The sequence below is a fragment of the Bos javanicus genome, chromosome 25, assembly GCF_032452875.1.
Source record: "Bos javanicus breed banteng chromosome 25, ARS-OSU_banteng_1.0, whole genome shotgun sequence".
Lineage (NCBI taxonomy): Eukaryota > Metazoa > Chordata > Mammalia > Artiodactyla > Bovidae > Bos > Bos javanicus.
In genome coordinates, this window is record NC_083892.1 from 18,655,069 (window position 1) to 18,679,380 (window position 24,312).

At 40.8% G+C, this 24,312-nt stretch overlaps 1 protein-coding gene and 1 pseudogene across 5 annotated transcripts in view; both read left to right on the plus strand.

Annotated features, from left to right (window-relative positions):
• LYRM1 (LYR motif containing 1) overlaps positions 1–24,312 on the plus strand; it is a 38,985-nt gene that overhangs the window by 2,329 nt on the left and 12,344 nt on the right. Inside the window, exon 1 of one of the 5 annotated variants that reach the window (XM_061401346.1) lies at positions 9,024–9,417. The exons of the other annotated variants lie outside the window; for them this stretch is intronic. The gene's annotated coding sequence lies outside the window, so the exon portion shown is untranslated. Of the gene's footprint in view, positions 1–9,023; positions 9,418–24,312 lie in introns of those variants that run through there. 5 annotated transcript variants of the gene reach the window in all.
• Positions 10,265–10,383, plus strand: LOC133238955 (5S ribosomal RNA; annotated as a pseudogene).

Consider the following 24,312-nt stretch of genomic DNA (forward strand, 5'->3'; position numbering starts at 1 on the left):
AAGAGAGATAATAAATGTAGCAGTTTATTCCTAAATCACCTAAGAAGAGAGTGCAGATAGAGAGGAAGGCCTCTGTGGGAAGCCCTATTTTGCTTTGTTAATCAAGGAATAAAAAGTAAATTTAAGAATGCTGGTGAAGTTTTGAAATTGGGCAATTTTGGCTTAACTGTTGTGCTGTTAAATGTTTATGTATTGAAACATACTCTTGGCAGGGTAGGGGAGAGGAAGGCCACTAAACTCCTTGGGGCTCTTTACATTTAGATATCCATAGAAGGAAAAGCCAGCAGAGGAGACTGTACATATAAAGCCTCAAAGATAAAAGGAGGCCCTGTAATATTCTTGAATAATGGGACCCACCCTCATAATCACTGAGACTCAGCCTGGAAGTTCTGGCTCAGATCTCTTTCTTCCTTTTCTCTGCCAGCTGTCAGTGCTTTTGGACTCCTGCTTAGGTGGGCTGTGTTCACTGTAACAAACCTTACTTTGCTTATTGTTTATGGGTCTGACTATCCTGTGAATTGTTTCTTCTTTGTGCCCTGTTGGCTCCTCGTTCAGAGCTTTGCCCATAGAGCCCAGTGTATAGGAACTGTGTGTCCTTAATGTATAAACCATGAATTTCAACACCTTCTGACGAAGGAGCATTTGTCCCTGATGTTGCTGCTGCCTCCATCACTAGATATGGTTGATTTCATAAAATCTAGAAAGAGTATCAGAAGAATAATCAGAAGGGACTTCTCTGGCCGTCCAGCATTTAAGACTTCATGCTTCCACTGCAGGGATTGCTGGTTCGATCCCTGATTTGAGAACTAAAATCCCATATACCAAAAAAAGAAGAATCAGAAGGCTTGGATTTCAGTCCTGGGTCACTACTGACCAGCAGAATGGTCCTGTTCTTTGAGCTTAAGGGGTTACAGATTGGCCTAGATTACAGATAACAAAATGCCTGAAAACATGGTTTGGCCCATAAATTGATCTAAATTATTTTTTTTAATTTACTTGCCAAATTAAAAAATTCAATTTTCAGCTTCATTTGAAAAAGTGACAATCTGGCAACACCAGCCTGAGTTTCCTGCACAGCAACAGTCAGCTGGAGCCCGTGAGATTCTTTTCCCTTCCTCTACCTGCCTGACCCCTATGGACATTTGATTTGCAGTTCTTGGTTTAGAGCTCTGCTGTCTGTCTGTACGCACAAACTACATGTAACTATTTCAATTTAAATGAAGTAAAATAAAAAATGCAGTTCCTCAGATGTACTCACCATATTTCAGGTTTCCAGTGCCAGCGGCTACCCTGTTGGACAGCAAAGATAGAAAATATTCCCAACATTGAAGAAAATTTTATTGGTCAGTGTTGGACTGGAGAAACTTAAAGATGCTCTCAGGTCTAATCATTCTGCACACTAAAGATGGATAGTGTGGCTATCCATGGATAGTAAAGTCATTGCTCCTACTCTGAAGGAAATTTGTCTAGTAAAGGGCTCCTGTGCCTCTGCAGATGGGGAAAGTGGTTCATTCAATAGTTGGCGGGTACTTGGAAACTGTCATGAAGGCGGAGACCCCCTGTGCGGAGTAAGGCCTATATATCAGATGGTTGGATCAGGGGTCAGGTGTATCTAAGGCTATAAGCAGAGCCCTTTTGTCTGCTTCTTAATCCAATTCCTTAGGACTTATCACAAAGAAGGGGTTTGAATGTCTTAAATGTTTCGTGTTCTCTGACTTACCTAGTTCCTTTGAAGGGTTCAAATCTTGGATAGTCAAGTTATGAATGAATGACTGGGATTGATCTTTAGCATTGACCAAGTTCCCTGATGGCTCAGATGGTAAGGAATCTGTCTGAAATGCAAGAAACTTGGGTTCAGTCCCTGGATCAGGAAGATCTCCTGGAGGAGGGAATGGCTACCCACTCTAGTATTCTTGCCTGGAGAATTCCTAGGACAGAGGAGCCTGGCGGTTGCAAAGAGTCAGACACAACAGCAAATAACTCAATGCCTAGTGCCCACACATACGACACACTTCCACACACACCTCCTACTTCTGGTAATTTGTTCTCATTTCTCTGATTGACCTCATCTTTGTCTCTTAAAATACGGTAACAAGAAAGCAGTTACTTCCATTTCTTTTTAATTGAGAGACTGAAACTTGGTGTCCATTTAGAGTTTCTATCCCTCAGGGGGCAAATAGCTGAACATCTCAATGGTTACTATAGCCTGATTGGAGTTCCCCTTACAAGTATAATCTTGTGTGTGCTCCTGTGCTGATATATTTAGAATGAGTATATGTGCCTTATATGATCTTGTTTGGGATAGTTTAGAAACCTTCCAGACATAAATATTTTTGGTTTTTCCCTGTGTTCTAAAGATTTCCTGTGTTACAAAGCCTAACTTAATTTCTCTTCCTTTGTGTATATAATCTATCCTCTCCTCCATGACCCTTAACTCTGACACACCATATTGTCAATTTCTTGTAAAAAGATGCTGTTTCAGAGAATAGCTGTAGTATGATTAAGTACACCACACAAGCATATCCTGAGATATGCAAAGCAGTGTGTGGCATTACACTTCCCTTTTTGGATTCTAGTAACCAAAAACTGAATCCAGTCAGGAAATAAGTCCATGGGGTATGTGTGGGGCAATAAGATGAGGCCCATAGTTTATCTTGAAAGTTATTCAGTTTAGATAAGATGATACTGTATAGGATATGGAAATGCATTAGAAAGTAGGGAAGGATAACAGATCTAGGAGAAAAGTGCACTGAAGGGTAAGCAAGCAAGGAGTAAGAGATAAAGGAAGAGAAATAGGAAGGAAAGCTTGAACATGCTCTTGATTTTGGCACCTGCATTGTATTTCCAGTAAGAAGTATGTGCTGTGGTCTGAAGATAAGCAATGCCTCCAGCAGGGTTGGTTAGTCATACTGAAGAACAATAGCTCTTTACTGTACATGGATTATTAATAATCAGAGGGAAACAGCTTTAGGAAAATCCATTACTACCACAAAGCAATAAATTCACCAACAGACAACACATTTCTTTTCCCTCCTCTGCAGACAAAGTTTAGCATAGATAAAAGAGGCCTCACTGTTCCTCCTTTGTTTCCTATTTCAGGTAACATTTTGCCTTTGTTAACTCCCAATGCTAAGTGATTTACGTGGATAATTATGAACAATCCTTACAGCAGCTCTTTGAAGAAGGTTCTATTGTTACCCCATTTTAAGAAATTGAGGCTCTGGAAGATTAATATCTTGCCTGATGTGGTGAGGTCAGTATTCAAACTCCAATTAGTTCATTGTTTGTATTAGATCTCTCTTCTTTACATGTGTGGAAATTTTTTGAATGCCTGAAATCAAGGTAGTCATTCTCTATTCTGCTATCCTGGGCAAGAAAATCTGTTTGCTTTGACATTATAAGAACACTTCAATTCCCTGCAGGTTTTCCAGATGACTAAAGCTTTAAATTATAATTTTGGGAGCTGGTTTTGAACCCTGATCATTTGCGTGCAATGGACCTTATTCCCCCAAAGGATTGTTTTTATGAAAAAAAAGTACCAGAACCTCATTTTTCTATGTGTTTGTTTCCGTCGACTACAAATACATTCACAACCTGAAAGTAGAGTGTTTTACTTGGTGGGAATGTTAGGACTCCAAGCCCAGGAGACAGAATCTCAGATAGCCCCAAGAGACTTCTCTGAGGAAGCAGAAGAGAGAGTCAGGCTATATACAAGTTTGCAACAAAGTAGGCAGGCAGACTGAACATCAATTATTGTTAAGTATGGAAAACCAGATACCAAGTTAAAGGAATTTAGCACTCTTCTACATATGGGAAGATGTAAGAATCTGAGATTATTGAAGTCATTTCTTCCTATGCATCTCAGCTGTCTGAGGCCAGCATCCTGCTTTTTTTTTCCTTCACTATTCCCTCCTCCCCCCACCCCAGAGCTCCTCAACAATCACCATGGAGAGTAGAGGGGCATGGCATTGTGTCCCTTTTTGGAAGCCCTCATTCACATTTGAAGGCCTGAAATGGCTGATGGCTTTTACATCCTTGTTTATTGATATGGCAGGAAATATTCAATTTCACAGTTATAAGCTTCATGGAAACATAGTATATCATTTCAGTCCTATAAGCAAACCCTGCTGCGCTGCTGCTGCTGCTAAGTCACTTCAGTCGTGTCTGACTCTGTGCGACCCCACAGACAGAAGCCCACCAGGCTCTCCCATCCCTGGGATTCTCCAGGCAAGAACACTGGAGTGGGTTGCCATTTCCTTCTCCAATGCATGAAAGTGAAAAGTGAAAGTGAAGTCACTCAGTCGTGTCCGACCCTCAGCGACCCCGTGGACTGCAGCCTTCCAGGCTCCTCCGTCCATGGGATTTTCCAGACAAGAGTACTGGAGTGGGGTGCCATTGCTGCTAAGTGGCCTTAAAAAAACTTAAGAGTGAGGGTTAGGTAATAGCTGTGTAGACTGCTCTGCTGCTGCCGCTGCTAAGTTGCTTCAGTCGTGTCCAACTCTGTGCGACCCCATAGATGGCAGCCCACCAGGCTCCCCGTCCCTGGGATTCTCCAGGCAAGAACACTGGAGTGGGTTGCCTGAAAGTAATAAGACTGCTTTCCCAAATAACACTTGAATCTTCAGTTCTTCATCCTGATACCCACAGTGCCACTCTTGAAAACATCATTGTGAGGGTTAATTAGTATTTTTAAATGCCTTAGGGTCTTCTGTTATGAAACCTGGCCCAAATACCAATGCATATATCTCAGGATGAGAATGAAAATTACTGGTAATTATTCTGTGTGGGTAATTTTTTTTTCTTCTAACAAAAGTATTTTAAGCTCCAACTCTGCCAGGCATGGAGTATAATGGATAAGACAAGGTCCCAACCTTATTCCCTCTCCCCCTCCCAAAACACAGTGAAGAAAGAAATGCAGGTCAAACAGAAAATTACAATAGAGTAGGAAGAACCTAGTGTGAAGACATTGGCCTAGTGTGAAGAAGACAGTCTGTTAAAAGCGATGAAAGCCAAAGGATAAGAATCAGCAGTTAAGCAAAAAAAAATAAAAGAATATTTCAGTTGTATGAGTTGGAATCTTCATTTGGCAAAAAGGAGGAGTCCCAGGTCTAAGGAGAGAGGGCAGCAGGACACAGGATAGGTAACAGTTGGTGCTTGGTGAACATAAAAGTGGATTTCTCTGGGTGAGTTTCACGATCACCCTCCCCCCCCCCCACAAATCATAAAGTAGTTGGGAGAGAAATTTGGCTACGTTATATTCATTGGTGATGACTTTTAAAATTTTATACATAGGGACAGATCTTGAATGGATGGAAAGAGTCTCCTTCTACCTGGGGTTTGGAAGTCAGTTAACTTCCCTTGCCTTTCTGTCCCTTGTTTGTACTGCAACACTTTTTCTTCAGTAGATGGCAAAGCCTCCTGGGAGTGCAACATTTGAAATTTTGACATTCCTGAGACCAGAGTCATTCTTCTATAAATTTCATCTGAGGAAAGGGAATTTTCGTCTCTGCTCTTAACTCCTTAGTGTTCATGTGGTGATGTCTTTCCAAAGGTGAAAGAAAGTGTTCCAGGGGTGGGGAAAATGGTGAAGTGGATAAAGCCCCTAGTCCTAGCAAATTTTCCCATGCATGCATGCTTGCTAAGTGGCTTCAGTCATGTTAAACTCTTGGCCACCCCATGAACTGTAGCCTGCCAGGCTCCTCTGTCCATCAGATTCTCCAGGCAAGAATACTGGAGTGAGTTGTCATGCCTTCCTCCAGGGGATCTTCCCAACCCAGGGATTGAACCTGCATCTCTTTTGTCTCCTGCATTGTCAGGCAGGTTCTTTAGCAGTAGCTCCACCTGGGAAGCCCAATCTTCCCATAGGCCTCCTGCAAAACTAGATTTAGACATGCCAAGTACTTAACATGTATTTTCATTCTCAGTAGCAAGTGGAAGAGTGAGTGGGTGGTGCTTTTTTTTTTTTTTTTAAAGGAAATTGATCACTGCTTCTCTCAAGTCCCCATTACTGATTCCAAAATGAAAACAGGGGAAAAGTTGCAGCTAGAAAAATAACCATCTAGCTTTTTTGGCTCTTAATCCCAGCTTTCCTGTCAATTAGGTAGCATTAGGCAAGACTCTCGGAGAAGGCAATGCCACCACACTCCAGTACTCTTGTCTGGAAAATCCCATGGATGGAGGAGCCTGGTGGGCTACAGTCCATGGTGTTGCTAAGAGTTGGACACGACTGAGTGACTCCACTTTCAGTTTTCACTTTCATGCATTGGAGAAGAAAATGGCAACCTATTCCAGTGTTCTTGCCTGGAGAATCCCAGGGACAGGGGAGCGTGGTGGGCTGCCGTCTATGGGGTCGCACAGAGTCGGACATGACTGAAGCGACTTAGCAGCAGCAGCAGCAAGCAAGACTCTTCACCATCTGTAAGGTTGGTAGAATCACCAAATACTTATGGTATTGTTTGAAATACAGCATGTTTTAAAAAATGTAAATCAGGTCAGGCCAGTATACTGTTACTTGCCTAAAACCTACCAGTGTCTTCTTTTGCTCTTAGATTACAAATCAAACTGCTTTCCAAGGCCTGCTTTCCCAACCTGTGTGGGATTCTATACACCTATCGCCTCACTTCCCCCATAGACTCTCAATTGTGTTAACACAGATTGGTTCCCACTTCATAGCCTTTGTCCCTACTGTTCTTTCTTCCTGCATCTTCTTCCCCTGAACTCTTACCATTTATAGGTTCCTTGATACCATTCAAGACCCAACTCAAATATCACTGACTATCCAAAATAATCACCACCTCTTCTCATCTATATCATATTATTGTTTCATTCTTTGAGAATACATATCACCAAGAAAAATTGTTTTTCTTGTATATCATCTGCCTCTGCCACTTGAATATAAACTGTAGGTCAGGGACCGTGGCTGCTTGTTTATCACTGTATGCCTAGAACTGCATGTACCTGGCACATGGCACTGAATAAATGTTAGATGGATGGGTGGATGGATTCTTGGGAGGGAAGAGTAAGACCTGCAGGGTAGTAGTATTGTAATGAGTGCTGATATCTCTTCTGTGACGTCAGCTCCCTTTGAAGTGTCAGGAACAGTGCTGCTACAGGGAACAGAAGATTCAAGCAGTCCAGCCCAGTGCCCGGCCTCCTCTGAAGGTGCTGATGCATAACATCATTACTGAGGAAGGACAGTAGCAGGGGAGGGGTGGATAACGTATTTATAAGGTGGAGACCTTGTAAAAGGGTACTTGCAATTCATATCTAGGTGCAAAAAGAATGGTTTTTTGCTCTTTGTAAGAAGGGACTAAAATTTAGTTCCCATTGTCACAACTGGCTAAGTTCTTTAAAGCAATCAGCAAACATTCAACCATGTTTACTTAAATTGAGCAGTCTATTAAGTGATTAAAAGTTGGTGCTCTGACTCCAGACTTTGATTTTGAATCTGGCTCCACCTCTTCCTTTCCTTATGGCTGTACTCAAGTTACTTAACCTCTTTTTGCATCAGGATCCTCTTTTATAAAATAGGATAACGTTTTACCTTATAAAACAGTGATGACTATGGGAATTAATATATATGTATATAAAGTACCTAGAAAGCCTGGCACAGAGTAATTACAAAGTAAGTGTTTTTATTGTTTAGGCACTAAGTTGTGTCTGATTCTTTGTGAAGCACGCCAGGCTTCTCTGTCCTTCACTATCTCCCAAAGTTTGCTCAAATTAATGTCCATTGAGTTGGTGATACCATTATTACCATTATTTTTATTCCTTTAGTGAGCAAAATGCAGTCCCTGCCCTCCAGAAGAAGGGAGGAAAGGAAGAAAAAGGCACAGTGAAACTGGATGTAATAAAAGCAGAGAAAGAGGTGCTCCAAAAAAGGCTTCAGAGTAAACTAGTGTCTGCAAGTTGGCATGGCCAGCCAAAACAGGCATCCTAAGTGAAAAGATTAGCCAGAACAAACACCACAGTAGAGTGCCATAGAGCTCCATTTCCCAAACTTAGTTTTTTTGGGGACTCCTCCACATCATAATTTTTACTATTATATTCCTATATTTTACACCAGGTTAAAAATTTCTGTAATATGTGTAAAGGTAGAACTACAAAATAGAAATCACTTTAAGTCATGGGTTTCAGTTCAGTTCAGTTCAGTCGCTCAGTCATGTCCAGCTCTTTGTTGACCCCATGGACTGCAGCATGCCAGGCCTCCCTGTCAATCACCAACTCCTGGAGTTTACTCAAAATCATGTCCATTGAGTCAGTGATGCCATCCAACCATCTCACCCTCTGTTGTCCTCTTCTCCTCCTGCCTTCAATCTTTCCCAGCATCAGGGTCTTTTCTAATGAGTCAGTTCTTCGCATCAGATGGCCAAAGTATTGGAGTTTCAGCTTCAGCTTCAGTCGGGAATGAATATCAGGACTGATTTCCTTTAGGATAGACAGGTTGGATCTTCTTGCAGTCCAAGGGACTCTCAAGAGTCTTCTCCAACACCACAGTCCAAAAGCATCAATTCTTCGGTGCTTAGCTTTCTTTATAGTCCAACTCTCACATCTATACCTGACTACTAGAAAAACCATAGCCTTGACTATATGGACCTTTGTTGGCAAAGTAATGTCTCTGCTTTTTAATATGCTCCTAGGTTGGTCATAACTTCCCTTCCAAGGAGTAAACGTCTTTTAATTTCATGGCTGCAGTCACCATTTGTAGTGATTTTGGAGCCCAAAACAATAAAATCAGCCACTGTTTCCAATGTTTCCCCCATCTATTTGCCATGAAGTGATGGGACTGGATGCCGTGATCTTTGTTTTCTGAATGTTGAGCTTTAAGCCAACTTTTTTACTCTCCACTTTCACTTTCATCAAGAGGCTCGTTAGTTCTTCACTTTCTGCCATAAGGGTGCTGTCATCTACATATCTGAGGTTATTGATATTTCTCCCAGAAATCTTGATTCCAGCTTGTACTTCATCCAGCCCAGCATTTCTCATGATGTACTCTGCATATAAGTTAAATAAACAGGGTGACAATATACAGCCTTGATGTACTCCTTTTCCTATTTGGAATCAGTCTATTGTTCCATGTCCTGTTCTAATTGTTGCTTCCTGACCTGCATACAGATTTCTGAAGAGGCAGGTCAGGTGGTCTGGTATTCCCATCTCTTGAAGAATTTTCCATGGTTTGTTGTGATCCACACAGTCAAAGGCTTTGGCGTAGTCAATAAAGCAGAAGTAGATGTTTTTCTGGAGCTCTCTTGCTTTTTTGATGATCAAGTGGATGTTGGCAATCTGATCTCTGGTTCCTCTGTCTTTTCTAAAACCAGCTTGAACATCTGGAAGTTCACAGCTCACGTATTGCTGAAGCCTGGCTTGGAGAATTTTGAGCATTACTTTACTAGCGTGTGAGATGAATGCAATTGTGTGGTAGGTTGAGCATTCTTTGGCATTGCCTTTCTTTGGGATTGGAATGAAAACTGACTTTTTCTAGTCCTGTGGCCACTGCTGAGTTTTCCAAATTTGCTGGCATATTGAGTGCAGCACTTTCACAGGATCATCTTTTAGGATTTGAAATAATAGCTCAACTGGAATTCCATCACCTCCACTACCTTTGTTTGTAGTGATGCTTTCTAAGGCCCACTTGACTTCACATTCCAGAATGTTTGGCTCTAGGTGAGTGAGCACAGCACCATGATTATCTGGGTTGTGCGTTTGGTGGGCTATTAAAACACATTAAGAGAATCACAGTAAGAAAATAAATATTCTATTATACATGAAAAATTACCTCACCAACGAATCTTTGGGACACTTGCTTTAGGGGAAAGTTCTGACTATGTCCTGAGGCCAAAATGTACTAGCAATGACATTTATCAGCCTTTTCTTAATAGTACAGGCTGCACATGGTAGGTGCTTGATAACAAGTTTTATCCAGGCACTGTGTTTATACATGAAGTATGACTTGAAGAAAAGAGCCCAATTTCCAGTTACAGTTCCTCCAAGGCATACTTCCTATCTCTTATCTTTCCTCATTCTGGGATTTGAGGGTTAAGGAAGTGAAAAGCAGAATTTGAAGAACTATCAGTCTCAGGATAAAAGTTACAAAACTTTTAAGAAGTTCTAAATGTAAGAACTGATTTCACAGGCAGTTGTGATTGCAGTTCAGTTGTGGTCCTCTAAACAACTTAATATTCCTTATATCGCCCATGGGAGAATCCCAGCAAACCCCGCTGCATCAGATCAACCCCTGATACTAGTGAAGAAGGATAAGGGCTGATTTAATGGCCATACCACCCTGAACGAGCCTGATCTCGTCTGATCTTGGAAGCTAAGCAGGGTCGGGCCTGGTTAGTACTTGGATGGGAGACCGTCTGGGAATACCGGGTGCTCTAGGTGTTTTTTATTATTTTCATTGAACTTCCCTGGTGGCTCAGACAGTAAAACGTCTGTCTACCATGCAGGAGACCCGGGTTCGAGCCCTGGGTTGGGAAGATCCTCTGGAGAAGGAAATGGCAATCCACTCCAGTACTATTGCCTGGAAAATCCCATGGACAGAGGAGCCTGGTAGGCTACAGTCTATGGGGTCACAAAGAGTCGGACACGACTGAGCGACTTCACTTCACTTCACTAACCCTGCATCAATAGTGAGAGATAATTGATAATTAGAGGAGTAAATGTTGGTTTCAAGCCATTAAATCCAAAAGGAGAAAAGCTCTTAGGGAAAAGGTACTTTTCCTAAATACGTTGCTTCCTAGGAATAGAAATATAAACCAAAAGGAAAATAGCTTAAAAATTTTTTTTTTTAACTTACGTGGCTGATTTTGTTTCTAGAATCACAAGCTTTGTAACACCCACTTGTTAATAGTACGTAATACAGCTTAGACTGTCTGTGGAAATCTTTTGGACTTGAGTTTTCTGGGTCATCTAGTGTTGGAAAGGGAAACATCACTTATTTCCCTTTTAGGATTAGGGTTTTTTGCAGCCTGTGAGCCTCTTTTGTAGAGTACAGGCTCTAGAGCACAAGGGCTCAGCAGTTGCCTCTAGGCATGTGGGATTTTAGTTCCTTGACCAGGGATCAAACCAGCTTCCCCTGCATTGGGAGGCAGATTCTCAAACACTGTATCACCAGGGAAGTACCAGGATTAGTTTTCAAAACACTTAAACGTTAAAGTGTTTTGAAAATGGTCCTATTAAATACGAGTTGTTAGTTCTGCTTGTTATCTCAAGTATTGTAATGGCAAGGCTTGTGTATCAGATATAAATAGAATGATCAGTTAAAGTATGAAGCTGTGGTTCTTAGAGTAGTAGAAAAAAAGAAATGAAAGCCAGACTTTGGAGAAGGTTGCTGCTGTTTTAATATGCCAGATCGCCTTCACCTTCCTCTTTTGGTATTGTGCGGTCAAGGAAGTTTAATCTGTTAATGACAGGAAAGTGAAGCAGTTGTGAATAGAAGTTTGTTGCAGACTCTGCTCCTCACAGGAACTGACTCATGTATTTTTGTATGAAACCATGGAGTTTTAGGGATAGCCAGAAACTCAGAAACCTGTTTCTTTACCAGGAAAAACATCATCAATTCTATGAGTTTTCATTATGATTAGCCATAATGAATGATGATCTCTCTTAATTTGTATGAATTCCTTTTAAGTGTTTTTTCCTGTGAGGCGTAACGGATGTTGGGCTTCCCTGGTAGCTCAGCTGGTAAAGAATCCTCCTGTGATGTGGGAGACCTGGGTTCTATCCCTGGGTTGGGAAGATCCCCAGGAGGAGGGCATGGCAACCCACTCCAGTATTATTCTTGCCTGGAGAATCCCCATGGACAGAGGAACCTGGCGGGTACAGTGCATGGGGTCATAAAGAGGCGGACACAACTGAGCGACTAAGCATAGCACAACATAGTCCATGTCAAAATGAATATCAGGTATAATGGATATAACTTTAGCCCTTTTAACGTTTGAATTTGGGTGAAGTAGTGATTTCAGAAAATAATAGCAAATGTAGCAACTGACAAACAACTAATCTCAAAAATATACAAGCAACTCCTAGAGCTCAATTCCAGAAAAATAAATGACCCAATCAAAAAATGGGCCAAAGAACTAAATAGACATTTCTCCAAAGAAGACATACAGATGGCTAACAAACACATGAAAAGATGCTCAACATCACTCATTATCAGAGAAATGCAAATCAAAACCACTATGAGGTACCATTTCACGCCAGTCAGAATGGCTGCGATCCAAAAGTCTACAAGCAATACATGCTGGAGAGGATGTGGAGAAAAGGGAACCCTCTTACACTGTTGGTGGGAATGCAAACTAGTACAGCCACTATGGAGAACAGTGTGGAGATTCCTTAAAAAACTGGAAATAGAACTGCCTTATGATCCAGCAATCCCACTGCTGGGCATACACACTGAGGAAACCAGAATTGAAAGAGACATGTGTACCCCAATGTTCATCGCAGCACTGTTTATAATAGCCAGGACACGGAAGCAACCTAGATGTCCATCAGGATGAATGGATAAGAAAGCTATGGTACATATACACAATGGGGTATCACTCAGCCATTAAAAAAGAATACATTTGAATCAGTTCTAATGAGGTGGATGAAACTGGAGCCTATTATACAGAGTGAAGTAAGCCAGAAAGAAAAACACCAATACAGTATACTAACGCATATATATGGAATTTAGAAAGATGGTAACAATAACCCTGTATACGAGACAGCAAAAGAGACATTGATGTATAGAACAGTCTTTTGGACTCTGGGAGAGGGAGAGGGTGGGATGATTTGGGAGAATGGCATTGAAATACGTATAATATCATATATGAAACGAGTCACCAGTCCAGGTTCGATGCACGATACTGGAGGCTTGGGGCTGGTGCACTGGGATGACCCAGAGGGATGGCATGGGGAGGGAGGAGGGTTCAGGATGGGGAACACATGTATACCTATGGCAGATTCATTTCGATATTTGGCAAAACCAATACAATATTGTAAAGTTTGAAAATAAAATTTTTAAAAAAATGGTTAAGCCATGGTTTATTCCTCATTGCTTAAGAAAGGTCATCAGTGTCAGGATAAGTAGGAGGTAGAGCCATTCAGACATTCTCAGGTGAATTCCTTGAATTCCCTCAGAATTTCTAGATAACACAGCTCCTTCCAGCTCCCATCTGCTTTCTTTAGCTGCCCAAATCCTCATAAGCTTAGGACCAACCTAAAGTATGGAATCTCCATGTATTATTACCCCTCCACCTTGGGTTGGAAATGGGTCTTGTTCTCAAAGGGCAATGAGCAGCATATTTCTCAACAGATGACCTGTTTGAATAAAGTCCTGGACTCATAATGACGTGTACCACTGCCTGGTCTTGCTACTCACTTGCCAAATCCTCATCTTCCCAGCCTGCTAATTCATTTTAAAGGCGAATACAGTATTCATTCTCCTAAATCTGACTAATCACAGTCCTCCAGTAGTGAGCTTTCTTTTCCTATCTTCTTTGAATTTCTTTTTTAAATCATTGTTTAAACTGAGGTATTGTTGATTTATAATATTAATTTCAGATGTTCAACATAGTGATTCAAAGTTATTATAGATTGTACTCTGTTTAAAATAGTTATAAAATATTGACTCTAACCCCTGTGCTATATAATACATCCTGGTAGCTTACTGATTTTATACTTCGTAGTTTGTGCTTTTAATCCCCTACCTCTCTGTTGCCCCACTACCTCCCCACTTGTAACCAGTAGTTCATTCTCTGTATCTATGAGTCTGTTTTGTTTAATTTATTCATTTCTTTTATTTTTCAGATTCCATATATAAGTGATAACACAGAGTATTTCTCTTTTTCTGTCTGATTTATCTCACTAAGTACAATACCCTCCAGGTCCATTTATGTTGTTGCAAATGGCAGAATTTCATTCTTTTTATGGCTGAGTAGTATTACATTGTGTATATATATTTCATCTTCTTTATCCATTCATCTGTTGATAGACACTTAGGTTACTTCCCTATCTTATCTTTTAAATAATGATGTAATGAACATTGGGTGCACTTATCTTTTTGAACTACTGTTTTTCCCAGATACATACCCAGAAGTAGAATTGCCGGGTCATAAGGCAAGAATACACAGAAGAACTGTACAGAAAAGATCTTCATGACCCAGATAACCACGATGGTGTGATCACTCACCTAGAGCCAGACATCCTGGAGTGTGAAGTCAAGTGGGCCTTAGGAAACATCACTATGAACAAAGGTAGTGGAGGTTATGGAATTCCAGTTGAGCTATTTCAAATCCTAAAAGATGATGCTGAGAAAGTGCTGCACTCAATATGCCAGCAAATTTGAAAAACTCAGCAGTGGCCACAGGACTGGAAAAGGTCAGTTTTCATTCCAATCCCAAAGAAAAGCAATGCCAAAGAATGTTCAAACTACCGCACAGTTGCACTCATCTCACACACTAGCAAAGTAATGCTCAAAATTCTCCAAGCCAGGCTTAAACAGTATGCAAACTGTGAACTTCCAGATGTTTAAGCTGGATTTAGAAAAGGCAGAAGAACCAGAGATCAGATTGCCAACACTGGATCATTGAAAAAGCAAAAAACAAGGGAGTTCCAGAAAAACATCTACTTCTCTGCTTTACTGACTATGCCAAAGCCTTCAACTGTGTGGATCACAACAAACTGTGGAAAGTTCTTCAAGAGATGGGAATACCAGACCACCTTACCTGCCTCCTGAGAAACTGGTATGCAGGTCAAGAAGCAACAGTTAGAACCAGACATAGAACAGACTGGTTCCTAATTGGGAAAAGAGTACATCGAGGCTGTATATTGTCACCCTGTTTATTTAACTTATACGCAGAGTACATCATGAGAAATGCCAGGCTGGATGAAGCACAAGCTGGAATCAAGATTGCTGGGAGAAATGTCAATAACCTCAGATATGCAGATGACACCACCCTTATGGCAGAAAGCAAAGAGGAACTAAAGAGCCTCTTGATGAAGTTAAAGAGAAGAGTGAAAAATTTGCCTTAAAAGTCAACATTCAAAAAAAAAAAAAAAATCAACATTCAGAAAACTAATATGGCATCCAGTTTCATCACTTCTTGCAAATAGGTGGGGAAACAATGGAAACCATGACAGATTTTATTTTGTTGGGCTCCAAAATCACTGCAGATGGTGACTGCAACCATGAAATTAAAAGACACTTGATCCTTGGAAGAAAAGCTATGACCAACCTAGACAGCATATTAAAAAGCAGAAACGTTACTATGCTGAAAAAAGTTCGTCTAGTCAAAGCTATGATTTTTCTAGTAGTCATGTATGGATGTGAGAGTTGGACTATAAAGAGAGCTGAGTATTGAAAAATTGATGCTTTTGAACTGTGGTGTTGGAGAAGACTCTTGAGAGTCCCTTGGACTGATTCAGGAAATCAGTCCTGAATATTCATTGGAAGGACTGATACTGAAGCTGAAACTCCAATACTTTGGCCACCTGATATGAAGAACTGACTCATTGGAAAAGACCCCAAGGCTGGGAAAGATTGAAGGGAGGTGGAGACTGGGACAACAGAGGATGAGATGACTGGATGGCATCACTGACTCAATGGACATGAGTTTGAGCAAGCTCCAGGAGATGGTGAAGGACAGGGAAGCCTGGCATGCTGCAGTCCATGGGGTTGCAAAGAGTCGGACACAACTGTGTAACTGAACTGAACTGATGGTAGTTCCATTTTTAGCTTTCAAGGAACCTCCGTAGGTTTTCCATAGTGGCTACACCAGGTTAGATTCCCACCAACTGTTCCCTTTCTTCTATGTCCTCCCCAATATTTATTATTTATGTTCTTTTTGATGATAGCTGTCTGACAGGTGTGAAGTAATATCTCATTATGGTTTTGATTTGCATATTTCTGATGATTAGGCTAAGTGTTAGTCACTCAGTCACGTCTGACTCTTTGCAACCCTGTGGACTGTAGACTGCCAAGCTCATCTGTCCATGGAGTTCTCTAGGCAAAAATACTAGAGTGGGTACCCATTCCTTCTCCAAGGGATCTTCCTGACCCAAGGATCGATCCTGCATCTCCTGCATTGCAGGCAAATTCTGTACCATGTGAGCTACCAGGGATTACTGATGATTACTGATGCTGAATGTCTTTTCATGTGACAGTGGCCACGTGTATGTCTTCTTCAGAAAAATGTCTCTTTGGGTCTTCTGCCCATTTTTTAATCAGGTTGTTTTTATTGATATTTAATTGTATGAACTCTCTATATATTTTTGGATATTAACCTATCAGTCATATTATTTACAAATATTTTCTCCTACTCAGTAGGTTGTTTTTTCATTTTGTCAGTGGTTTCATTTGCTGTAAGAAAGCTTTTAAGTTTAATTAGGCCCCATTTTAGTTTTGCTTTTGTCTCCTTTGTCTTAGAAGACAAGTCAAGAAAAATTGTCACAATTTATGTCAGAGTGTTCTATCTGTGTTTTCTACGGGTATTATGGCTTTCAGTCTTTCCTTTAGTTCTTTAATCTAGTTTAAGTTTATCTTCATAAGTGATGTATGATACTGTTATGATAAGCATAACTTTGTAGTATAGTCTGAAGTCAGGGAATGTGTTACCTCCAGCTCTGTTCTTTCTGAAGATGTTTTGGCTATTCAGAGTCTTTTGTGTTTCTATACACATTTTTAAATATTTGTCCTAGTTCTGTGAACAATGCCATCAGTATTTTGACAGGGATTGCATTGTATTTGTAGATTGCCTTAAGTAGTATGATAATTTTAACAGTATTCTTCCAGTCCAAGATATCTTCTACCTCCTTGAAAGTAAAGTTGCTCAGTTGCTACCCCATGGACTGTAGCCTACCAGTCCTCTGCCCATGGGATTTTCCAGGCAATAGTACTGGAGTGGATTGCCATTTCCTTCTCCAGGGGATCTTCCCGACCCAGGGATCGCACATTGTAGACAGACACTTAACCGTCTGAGCCACCAGGGAAGTCTACCTCCTTAGTAGGTTTATTTTGAGATATTTTATTTTTTTGACATAATGATGAATAGAATTATTTAGTTGATTTCTCTGTCTGATAGTTTGTTGTTAGTAGAGACAAATGCAGCAGGTTTCTATATATTAATTTTGTATCCTGCAACTCTACTGAATTTATTGATAAGCTCTAGTAGTTTTCTGGTGGGATCTTTAGAATTTTTTATGTATGGTATCATGCCATCTGCAGATAGTGACAATTTTACTTCTTCCTTTAAAATTTGGGTTCCTTTTATTTTTCTTCTCTGATTGCTATGGCTAGGACTGCCAAAACTATGTTGAGAGAATGGGCATCCTTGACTTGTTCCTCATCTTAGAGGCAATGCTTTCAGCTTTTCACCATTGAATATGTTATTTTGTCATATACGGTGTTTGTTATTTTGAGGGATATCTCCTCTGTGCCCACTTTCTGGGAAGCTTTTATCATAAGTGGATGTTGAATTTTGTCAAAAGGTTTTTCTGCATCTATTGAGATGATCCTTTGGTTTTTAATTTTTCAATTTTTTAATGTAGAGTAGGCTTCAGCAATATGTGAACCATGAACTTCCTGATGTTCAAGCTGGTTTTAGAAAAGGCAGAGGAACCAGAGATCAAATTGCCAACATCCGCTGGATCATGGAAAAAGCAAGAGAATTCCAGAAAAACATCTATTTCTGCTTTATTGACTATGCCAAAGCCTTTGACTGTGTGGATCACAATCAACTGTGGAAAATTCTGAAAGAGATGGGAATACCAGACCACCTGATCTGCCTCTTGAGAAATTTGTATGCAAGTCAGGAAGCAACAGTTAGAACTGGACATGGAACAACAGACTGGTTCCAAATAGGAAAAGGAGTTCGTCAAGGCTGTATATTGTCACCCTGCTTATTTAACTTCTATGCAGAGTACATCCTGAGAAACGCTGGACTGGAAGAAACACAAGCTGGAATCAAGATTGCCGGGAGAAATATCAATCACCTCAGATATGCAGATGACACCACCCTTATGGCAGAAAGTGAAGAGGAACTCAAAAGCCTCTTGATGAAAGTGAAAATGGAGAGTGAAAAAGTTGGCTTAAAGCTCAACATTCAGAAAACGAAGATCATGGCATCCAGTCCCATCACTTCATGGGAAATAGATGGAGAAACAGTGCAAACAGTGTCAGACTTTATTTTGGGGGGCTCCAAAATCACTACAGATGGTGACTGCAGCCGTGAAATTAAAAGACGCTTACTCCTTGGAAGAAAAGTTATGACCAACCTAGATAGCATATTGAAAAGCAGAGACATTACTTTGCCAACAAAGGTTCATCTAGTCAAGGCTATGGTTTTTCCTGTGGTCATGTATGGATGTGAGAGTTGAACTGTGAAGAAAGCTGAGCACCGAAGAATTGATGCTTTAGAATTGTGGTGTTGGAGAAGACTCTTGAGAGTCCCTTGGACTGCAAGGAGATCCAACCAGTCCATTCTGAAGGAGATCAGCCCTGGGATTTCTTTGGAAGGAATGATGCTAAAGCTGAAACTCCAGTACTTTGGCCACCTCATGAGAAGAGTTGACTCATTGGAAAAGACTCTGATGCTGGGAGGGATTGGGAGCATGAGGAGAAGGGGACAACAGAGGATGAGATGGCTGGATGGCATCACTGACTCCATGGACGTGAGTCTGAGTGAACTCCGGGAGTTGGTGATGGACAGGGAGGCCTGGCATGCTGTGATTCATGGGGTCGCAAAGAGTCGGACACGACTGAGCGACTGATCTGATCTGATCTGATCACATTGATTTGCAGATATTGATAAATCCCATTTGATCATGGTGTATTACCCTTCTAGTGTATCATTGGATTTTGTTTGCTAATAATTTGTTGAGGATTTTTGCATCTATGTCCATCAGTGATATAGGCCTGTAGTTTTTGTTGTTGTTGTTATGTCTTTGTTTGGTTTTGGATCAAGGTGATGCTAGGGGCCTCATAGAGTGAGTTAGGAACTGTTCCTTCCTCCAGAATTTTTTGGAATAGCTTGAGAAAGATAGGTGTTAACTCTTCTCTAAATGTTTGGTAGAATTCGCCTGTGAAGCCCTCTGGTCCTAGACTTTTGTTTATTGAGAATTTTTAAATTATGATTCAATTTTATTACTGGTAATTGGACTGTTCATATTTTCTATTTTTTTTTTCTGGTTCAGTCTTGGCATATTATACATTTCTAGGATTTTCTCCATTTTTTTCCTGTTGTCCATTTTATTGGCATATAGTCATTCCTAGTAATCACTTACGATCTTTTGTATTTCTGTGCTGTTGACTGTAACTTTTCCTTTTTAATTTCTGATTTTATTGATTTGGGCCTTCTCTTTTTCTCTTCATGAGTCTGGCTAAAGATTTATCAATTTTGTTTTTCTTTAAAAAAAAATCTGTTGGTTTCATTGACTTTTCTATTTTTTTTTAATTTCTGCTCTCTTTTTTTTTCAGATTTATTTATTTATTTTTGGCCATGCTGGGTCTTTGTTGCTGCCCATGGGCATTCTCTAGGTGTGGGAAGCAGGGACTACTCTCTAATCACTGTGCATGGGCTCTCTAGTTGCTGTGTGCAGGCTTCTCGGTGGTGGCTTCTCTTGTTGCAGAGTGTGGGCTCTAGGCCATGGGCTTCTGTAGTTGCAGCTCATGGGCTCAGTAGTTGTGACTCACAGGCTCTAGAGTGCTGACTCAGCAGTTGTGGCTCACAGGCTCTACAGTGCTGACTCAGCAGTTGTGGCACGTGGGCTTAGTTGCTACACTGCATGTGGGATCTCCTCAGAGCAGGGATCAGACCTGTGTCCCCTACATTGGCAGGCAGATTCTTAACCATTGACCCATCAGGGAAACACCTGCTCTGATCTTTATTATCTCTTTCCTTCCACTAACTTTGGGGTTTGTTTGTTCTTTTTCTAATTCATTCCTTTAGGTATAAGATTAGGTTGTTTGATATTATTCTTGTTTCCTGAGGTAAGCTTGCATCACTATAAACTTCGCTCTTACAGCTGCTTTTGCTGCCTCCCATAGATTTTGGATCTTTGTTTATTTGTTTTCATTTATCTCTGGGTATTAAAAAACTATTGTGTGTGTATATATAAATATATGTATATGTGCAATATAGGTTTATGAATAGCCATAAATATGTGTGTGTGTGTATATGTGTATATGTATATATATATATATATATATATCTGTGTGTGTGTGTGTGTGTGTATACACACAATTATTTTAAATTGCTGATCTTTGGATTAAAGATCTAAATTTAAGACCAGAAACTATAAAACTCCTAGAGGAAAACATAGGCAAAACACTCTCTGACATAAACCACAGCAGGATCCTCTATGATCCACCCCCCAGAGTAATGGAAATAAAAGCAAAAATAAACAAATGGGACCTAATTAAACTTAAAAGCTTTTGTACAATGAAGGAACCTATAAGCAAAGTGGAAAGATAGCCTTCAGAATGGTAGAAAATAATAGCAAACAAAGCAACTGACCAAGAATTAATCTCAAAAATATACAAGCAGCTCTGGCAGCTCAATTCCAGAAAAATAAACGACCCAATCAAAAAATGGGCTAAAGAAATAAACATACATTTCTCCAAAGAAGACATACAGATGGCTAACAAACACATGAAAAGATGCTCAACATCACTCATTATCAGAGAAGTGCAAATCAAAACCACAGTGAGGTACAATCTCATGCCGATCAGAATGGCTGCTATCCAAAAGTCTACAAACAATAAATGTTGGAGAGGGTGCAGAGAAAAGGGAACCCTCTTACACTGTTGGTGGGAGTGCAAACTAGTACAGCCGCTATGGAGAACAGTGTGGAGATTCCTTTAAAAACTGGAAATAGAACTGCCATACGACCCAGCAATCCCACTGCTGGGCATACACACTGAGGAAACCAGAATTGAAAGAGACATGTGTACCCCAATGTTCATCGCAGCACTATTTACAATAGCCAGGACACGGAAGCAACCTAGATGTCCATTGGCAGACGAATTGATAAGAAAGCTGTGGTACATATACACAATGGAATATTACTCAGCTATTAAAAAGAATGCATTTGAATCAGTTCTAATGAGGTGGATGAAACTGGAGCCTATTATACAGAGTGAAGTAAGTCAGAAAGAAAAACACCAATCAGATCAGATCAGATCAGATCAGTCGCTCAGTCGTGTCCGACTCTTTGCGACCCCATGAATCGCAGCATGCCAGGCCTCCCTGTCCATCACCAAATCCCGGAGTTCACTGAGACTCACGTCCATCGAGTCAGTGATGCCATCCAGCCATCTCATCCTCTGTTGTCCCCTTCTCCTCTTGCCCTCAATCCCTCCCCGCATCAGAGTCTTTTCCAATGAGTCAACTCTTTGCATGAAGTGGCCAAAGTACTGGAGGCTTCAGCTTTAGCATCATTCCTTCCAAAGAAATCCCAGGGCTGATCTCCTTCAGAACGGACTGGTTGGATCTCCTTGCAGTCCAAGGGACTCTCAAGAGTCTTCTCCAACACCATAGTTCAAAAGCATCAAGTCTTCGGCACTCAGCTTTCTTCACAGTCCAACTCTCACATCCATACATAACCACAGGAAAAACCATAGCCTTGACTAGACGAACCTTTGTTGGCAAAGTAATGTCTCTGCTTCTGAATATGCTATCTAGGTTGGTCATAACTTTCCTTCCAAGGAGTAAGTGTCTTTTAATTTCATAGCTGCAGTCACCATCTGATTATAGTATATTAATGCATATATATGGAATTTAGAAAGATGGTAATGATGACCCTATATACGAGACAGCAAAAGAGACACAGATGTAGAGAAAAGACTTTTGGACTCTGTGGGAGAAGGCAAGGGTGGGATGATTTGATAGGATAGCATTGAAACATGGATATTATCATTTGTGGAATAGATCGCCAGTCCAGGTTTGATATATGAGACAGGGTGCTCAGGGCTGGTGCACTGGGATGACCCTGAGGAACGGGATGGGGAAGGAGGTGGGAGGGGGTTTCAGGATGAAGAACACATGTACATCCATGGCTGATTCATGTATGGCAAAAACCACTACAATATAGTAAAGTAATTAGCCTCCAATTAAAATAATTTTTAAAAATTGCTGATCTTTTAATTTCAGGTGCATTTAATAACCCTGCATTTTTACTTCCCTCCCTGATGATTACTGTTTTGGACATTATATTTTACAACTTTTTGTTTTGTATATCCCTTATATACTTATTGCAAACATAGATGAGTTTATTCCTCATCTATGAGGAATGAGTTTATTGTCTTTTAACCAATAAACCTTTAATGAGTTTATTGTCTTTTAACCTTCCTACTAGCTTTGTATATAGTTGATTTACTACCTTTACTATATATTTGCCTTTACCAGTGAGCTTTTTACGTTTTGTAATTTTTATGTTTCTAGTTGCGGCCTTATTTTTCACTTAAAGAAGTTCTCTTAACATCTTCTAAACTATTTTGGGTGGTGCTGAACCCTTTTATCTTTTGCTGCTTTATAAAATTTTTGACCTTTCCATCAAATCTGAATGAAAATCTTTCCAGGTAGAATATTCTTGGCTGTAGGTTTTTCCCGTTCGTCCCTCTAAATACTAACATATGATACCACTGCTTTCTGGCCTGCAGAGTTTCTGCTGAAAAGTCAGTCGATAGTCTTATGGGAGTTCCCTTGTAGGTAACTTGTTAGTTTTCCCTTGCTGCTTTTAATATTCTCTCTTTATCTTTAATTTTTGCCATTTTAATTGCAGTGTGTCTTTGTGTGGCTTTCCTTGGGTTGATCCTATTTGGGACTTTGTGCTTCCTGGACCTGTATGTCTGGTTCCTTGCCCATACTAGAGGAATTTTCAGCTATTTTGTCTTCAGATGTGTTCTCTGCCCCTTTCTCTCTCTCTCTCTCTCTCTCTCACTCTTCTTCTAGGACCCTTTTATTGTGCATGTTAGTGTGCTTATTGTTTTCCTAAATGTCACCTAGATTTCTTTTTATTCTTAATTCTTTTTTCTGTTCACCTTCAGTGATTTACATTACTGTGTCTTTTATTCCAGTTATTATACTCTTTATCTCTATTTGGCTTTCTTTATATTTTCTAACTCTTTATATTTTCTCTTTGTTAAAAACGTCTAAGTTCTCACTCTCTTTATCCATTTTTCTCCCATGTTCTTTTATCATGTTTATGTTTATTACCTTGAAATCTGTATTGGGTAAATGCCTATTTCTACTTTACTTAGTTTTTCTTCTAGGGTTTTATCTTATTCCTTCATTTGGAATGTGTTCCTCTATCACCTAATTTTGCCTAATTTGCCATTTTTATGTCTATACATCTGGTAGATTGATTTCATTTCCCGACCTTGGGAAAATGGTCTTTTGTAGGAAACATTCTGTGTATCCTGCCACCATACTCTTGTCTGGTCCTCAGAACTATAATGTCAAGGGGTACCCACTAGGTGAACTGCATGGGTCCTTCAGTTAGGGTGGGCTGACTACTGTGGGCAGTCTGGTAAGCATGGCTGGCCCCTTGTCTAACTGCTTGTTAGGCCCTGACTTGTTCTGATACTGCCAACTGCTGATTGGTGGGACTGGGTCACGACACAGCTGGCTATAAAATCATGAGGGGCCGCAGGGCTAATGCCGGCTTACTGGTGGGTAGAGCCAGGTTCTGGGGTGGGTGTTTGCAGAGTCATGGTTCCCCAGTCTAGCATCTACCTGCTGATGGGTGCAGCTGATTCCTGACACAGCTGGCTACAGGGCACAGGCTGTCCCAAAGCTTGTGTTAGGTGCTGGTAGATGAGGCCTGATCCTGGGGCAGCTGGCTCTAAAGGCCCCAACATGTCTCAGAGCTGATACTGGCTTGGTGGTGGTGGCCTAGGGATTCTGCACCTGGTGCCAGCCTGATGGTAGGTGGGTTGGGTCCTGCCATGGCAGGCTTAGGGCTGTAGTGGTCCTGAGGCTAGTGTTGCTGCACTGGTAGACAGAGCTAAGTCCAAATGTCCCTTCAGGGTAGGCGCAGGGTCTTGGAAGTCCTGGGGCTAGTGTGTGTGGTGTGTGGGGCAAGTTCCTGGCCCTTCTGTGGATAGAACCATGTCCTGAGATGGCTGTGGGTTCAGGGAGTCTTAAGGCAGCTTGTTTGGTGGTTGGTGGGGTGTTTCTCTGCTCAGCTAGCTACTTGGCTTGAGGCATCCCAGACAGGTTTGTGATGTCTGGTTGATATCTAATAAGCTAGAGGAAGAATTCCAAAGTGACGCTTGCCAGCAATAGGTCCATGTGGTGAAACGAGCTCCCAAAACACTTGCCATCAGTTTCA